The 5836-nt window shown below is 35.7% G+C and overlaps 1 protein-coding gene across 2 annotated transcripts in view; it reads left to right on the top strand.

Moving 5' to 3' along the window:
• The first annotated feature begins 1612 nt into the window (after positions 1-1612).
• The window catches only part of LOC107741952 (gelsolin-like), a 14171-nt gene continuing 9947 nt past the window's right edge, over positions 1613-5836 (top strand). For both annotated transcript variants that reach the window (XM_016554766.1, XM_016554765.1), the window contains exon 1: positions 1613-1709. The gene's annotated coding sequence lies outside the window, so the exon portion shown is untranslated. The remainder of the gene's footprint in view (positions 1710-5836) is intronic.

The raw sequence follows: 5836 nt of genomic DNA, 5'->3' as shown, positions 1-5836 counted from the left end.
CTCCACTGGTTTAAGATGTTCTCAAACTGTTCGTTACCCTATTTTTCGATTAAGTTTTATAAGTAAGATTTATTTTAATTGCATTATTGTAATTAATGTCACAGCTTATTTGTTGAGGACATGATTCAGCTCATAAAAAGTAACTATTACAACCTAAATATATTTTACATTTACATTAAACAATACTAAAATTACTATTGCATTTAATTACCATTTAGGCTGTTTGCATGTTTTAATAGAAATTATATTTGTTAAAATCAACTCTGTCTTGTTTGTGTATTAATAAAATTGTCATTCATTAAATTAAAAGAATATAGGCTATACGATTTATTTGTTAACATTTCTGTTAGTTGGCTATTTTAGTAACCATATCCTCGGTTCACTTCAGCTGTCAGATTCACATCGATTCTCTTCATTAGAGACTTCATTAGAGACTTCACAAGAGACGGTTCTTTGTTCATTGTAAGATTCGACTCACCAATGTGATTCATTGGCTTGTAATTCATAGTCAATTCTGACAATCAACTTCTTCTGTGGGTAATAGAGAATAATAGAGATTGTTGTTGAGTTTTGATACCCCATTCATTCTCAAAAAGAAAGAGAGGCATTTATGTTAGTCAGGGTCAGGGTCATTGACGAAGTCGGGGATCAAAAGTTCAGGCAAATTCAGCGTTCACAGAAAACCTACATGCTGGTGAATGTCTCCATCTAGCGGCTAAAAACAAACAACAAGACAATTAAAGTGCCAATACTCTTCGATTAGTCTACTATGGTATTACGTAATTCTCACAATTAATTAAAAATGTGGTCTGTAATAGTGCAACCACAGCAGAAATAAACCTGGGATTTGCTGAATTTACTCCCCTCAACAACCAGCAAAGGGAGACTATATATTGTATATAACATTCATATCAATATTTCAAATTTTAAGGTGCATTGAACTAACTCCATCCTTGCACCCCCCCAAAAAATGTTAAGGTGAGCCTGAATTGTGGCATATTACTACATTCAATCTGAACAAATTGACTATGACAAATGATAAAAATATTATCATATAATAAATATTTAAATTGAATATATTTAAAATATATTGAAACATTAAATATAAATTCAATAAGTTTAAATTGCTTTGCCTTTGACCAACCTTTTACACACCTGAAGAAACTAGCCTAAAGTAATTTTTGACTCGGCCTTTTGTAGGCTATGCATTGAGCTTCTGTTCTATTGTAGACTGTTTTATTAATGTTGGATATTATTAATTAAATAATTTATTTATTTTGTTGTTTACAAAATAAAGACATTGTTTAGCATTTGAAGACTATAATATTACCATGTTATTAAACCATTATCACAGAACCATTCAGTCACTGAAAATGCTTGAAAACACAGACTGGAAAGTAACATACACAGACCAGAGAGCAATAACACATTAGTAACTGTGGTGTTTTGGAGGTAACTAAGGTAACAATGATAAACTGTCAGTGTGGGGGAAGTACTGAGCGTAGTATCCACGTGGCGCAGTAGGTGGCAGTGATTTGCCTTGTCCCGTTGTCGGAGGGGCGTGGTTTAAATGCCAGGATCACCCCCCGATGAGGATTATTTAAACAGGCTGTCTGAAACAGAGGGGTGTTGTGCTGCCCAGACACAATATTCTGCAATAGCATTTACTGTATCTCCGCTATAGACAGACTCCTGTCATTCAACTATAGGTAAGTCTGTTATATTTTACATCTATGTTACCTTTAACCATTTTCCTCAGCCACAAAGTAATGAAGTCAGCTGAAATGTGACGATTTACCTCACTGCAAACAACGTTGAACTGTTACTTTCCACACAGGCGTCTCTGTGTGCGTAATGTTTCCACTGGAGTGACACTTTCTTACGGGGCACGCCAAGAACTCAAACACACTGCAGTTTAAATCGTTTCTACATGTGAAGGACGTGCACTATATCGCATTGTTTCACAAAACTGGTGTTTATATATTGAGCGCTGAAACTGATCATACAAAGCCATATATGGAGAGATTCTGAATTCTGGGATGCGCCTTTTTATTATGCGGTAAAACGGGGTCTTTGGAAGTGGACAGTCCTGCTCTCACATATGCATTTTGAAGAGAAGGCCCACTATTGATTTTTAGATTGATTTATCTTTTGCTTCAACCTAAGCTGAGTGGGAAAATTGTTGGTTTCAGCATTCAAGTGCAGATAACTAAAGCAAACATATTGGACTACTTTTAGAGTAAATTTGGTGTTATGTAAAATAATTTTTAAAAAGAGCTTTGTAGGTTTCAGGAACTTAAAGATTTGAATTGCATGCCATGTGCTGTAATAGTTCCACTTTTGATTACTCATCATCAGACCCTTGTGCTCATTTATCATCTGTTACCACAGAAACACACCCAACTGAGACAAACATTAACTTTGTGGTAAAGATGCTGTAGCGAAAGAGGAAGTTGCTGCACATCACCTCAGGAAACACCTTCAGTGTTTGTGAAAAACTGCAGCAACCTTCCAGCTGAAGTCATGTTCATGACAGTTATTAAGTTGTTTACTCTTTTATTACCTGGATACAGATGGCACCAAACAAATCTGTGGAATACATAATACACTCTTAAAAATGAAGGTTCCAAAAAAGGGATTTTTGCAGCAATAGAATAACTATTTTTGGTTCCCCAAAGAACCTTTACGTATAAGCCATTTTTCTCAGTGTAAAGAACATTGAAAAGATGCAATGATCTTTTACTGTACAGAACATTTTGTAGAATGGAAAGGGTCCATGGATGTTAAAATTGCTTCATGCAACCATAGATACCCACCCACACACACACACATCTCATAGACTTCCATTGTTTTTATATCAGGTTAGTGATATTTTCTATGGCCTAACCCTACCTCTATCCCTAAACATAAATATCACAGAAACAAGAACACCAGCTTGAAATAGAAACATGCATGATTTGACCGATTTATAAGACTTTCTAACTAGTGAGGACATGTAAAATGCCCTTATTACTCGGTTGTCATGATTCACTATATAAGTGAGGACATTTTGCCCTCACAAGTAGCTAAACAAGTACACACACACACACACACACACAAATATATATATGAGGGAAAAAAATTAACTTAAATGATTTTAGCAAATGGCTGCAATATAACAAAGAGTGAAAAGTTTAAGGCGGTCTGAATACTTTCCGTACCCACTGTATATACATATACGTCTACATGCATGACAATCCAGTTTGTTTCATTCATGCAGCCTGTAGCCGGGTAGATAACTTGCACAAAGACTGATAACATGTTAGCATTTCTTCATGGGTGTTCTATTCCAAACACACCTATACACACACAAAGCTAGTGATTACAAGAATAACAGAGGACTGTGAGAGTAGGTGTTATACCGTGCCTCCACAGAAAGTAGAGAAGAGTAGTCTTTTTGAGCTTATTGATGCCACAGATTTGATATACCTCATCATCTCCTGCAACTCAGAAACACGTGCAAATGTCTTCAAGAATATATTTAAGAACAGTAACACACAATGGATTGTATCGATTGCAAGTCGTGTGATATTTTATTATGTCATATAACATTACAAAACCAACATTGGCATGTGACACTATCATCAGATCGATAACACATTCACAGAATTTTCTTTATGCTGCATTGCATGTGTTTGCTTTCGTGAATTTCTTAAGAAAGGTGTTCTGTTAGCTGTTTAACATTAAATCGGTGGAACTAGACAAGGAAGTATCGGCCACACCAATCTGATAGTAAAAATCTGACAGCCTTTATAGCTTGGACTTTGAACGCTTGCATATTCATCTGTATACAAAATTACAATTCTGAGATTCTTGTACTTTAATATGGAGCCTGGCTGTAAAACACAGTCAGTGCAGTCACTGGTTAGGCTGTTTTCTCTTTGGGTGAACACATGGTGCAGTCAGGAGCTTAAACAAGGCTTAGAATTAATGTTGACAGTGCTAAGATGTTATCTAAGGAGCACTGGTGCTTGTAAAAGGTCTAGGAAGAAATATCTAGATGGAAAAACCAAGTCAACTCAGGAGTTCCTCTCATTTAGGCATTTCTCCAGGAAAAAGGAAGATGATTTAATCAGTTCTTCCAGACTGATTATGTCAAAATACATTCATTATTTTATAATACACATTTGTTAAGTTCAAATTGGATATATACTGTATGCTGGTCATTTAACAGATTTCAGAACCACCCCATGTATTAATTTCCACTTCAGATTTATATCCTTTCTGGCAAAATTTTTCAGAGGGCCACTGTGTTTGAAATTGAGGAAAGAAAGAACTGTGAGGAAACAAAGACTTGTCCATCCAATGTACCATATTTTCTGAATTCAGTGACAAACTTACTACTCAACTATTGATAGGTATTCAGGTGGGAACTATAGCCTAAATATATTCCCAGGCATACCACATCCACCAAAAAGTATATTAATCCACGAGAAACCACTTTTTCAAGTTTTTTGGTACCACCCCACTCATAATTCTTCTTTCTCTTTTTTCAAATCTAATGGAAGCAGTTGTGGCCTTAAAATCTTGATAAAACGGAAGTAACTATAGATATTTTCTTCTGTATTCAGTGAAAAATTTATCAGAGTAAAAAAAAAATTGTTATCGAAAAAGAACAAAAATGTAGGTTGGGGACTTGGTTTTATCCATCAGTTATTGATTGGATAGAGGCAGATCTGAGATGCCGGAAGTTCGGATTGTGACATTTTGATAAAAAATTATGTGGTCAAGACATTTAAATAAAATGTAAACACATGCATGGTTGAATTATTCACAATAAGATCAACAACATGCATTGAGAAAATACATAGGGTGAACTTTCATTTCATGGTATTCGGACATCCTACTGCTTTTTTTATTAAGGCCTATTCAGAGTATACAGGCACTTCCCAGAAACATCTCCCTCCCATTTTGACCCATAAACAAATGTCACTTGACCTAGGCTATTTATAGTCTCCTGTGGGCTAGCAGACTGGCGGCAACCTCATCAGCTACATCAGACAAGATGTGTTTAGTTAAGAATAGCCTGTTGTATGCTAAATACCTCATGCAAGTCTCGAGAGTAACCCGGAGCAGTAAATTAGAGACTGAGATCAGACGTTTGCGTGAAACAATGTTCTATTTAATTAGCCTTTCTCTCACACTGAAGCTTTGTGTTCAGAAGAGATTTCATCAGTTACAATGTCCCTTTATGTACTTGGGCACATCAAAATCGACTTGGAAATCAGTTCCAGATCACACAGCATAGACTTTGGTGTACATGCTGATAGGACAACAGCTGAAGTAGAGCAAATGGTGCTGCATGTCTATTCAAGTTCATTTTAAAGCAGTTGTTTCATATATCTGGCTTAAAATAGATGCCTGATTGTGAAGCATGCACTCTAAAAAAAAATGGTGCTATATAGCACTAAAAGCGGTTCTTTGGCTTGTAATCATAGGGGAACCACTTTTAGTGCTATTTAGCACCTATTTTTACAGGCGCTATATAGCACCTTTGTCAAATGGTGCCATATAGAACCAAAAGAGGTGCCATATAGCACTTTTTCTCACCAATGGTGCTGATTCTTCATGTCTATGAGTGACAGAGTTGAAACCTCTTTATAACCCATAATTCTAAAAGTGGTTCATCCAATTTTCTCACATTGTCACATAGTATTGTAGAACTGCAATAATATAAAACTCATTAAAAAAAAACTACAGATTTTGATCAAATGCAACCAGAGACTCAGACGCATGAAATGATTTTACCATAAGTTCCTTGCCATCACATATGTGCTTTATAAACACTATTGTAACA

The sequence above is a fragment of the Sinocyclocheilus rhinocerous genome, unplaced genomic scaffold (genome assembly GCF_001515625.1).
Source record: "Sinocyclocheilus rhinocerous isolate Xijiao unplaced genomic scaffold, SAMN03320098_v1.1 scaffold826, whole genome shotgun sequence".
In the NCBI taxonomy this organism is placed as follows: domain Eukaryota; kingdom Metazoa; phylum Chordata; class Actinopteri; order Cypriniformes; family Cyprinidae; genus Sinocyclocheilus; species Sinocyclocheilus rhinocerous.
This window is presented reverse-complemented; position numbering and strand designations above follow the sequence as displayed.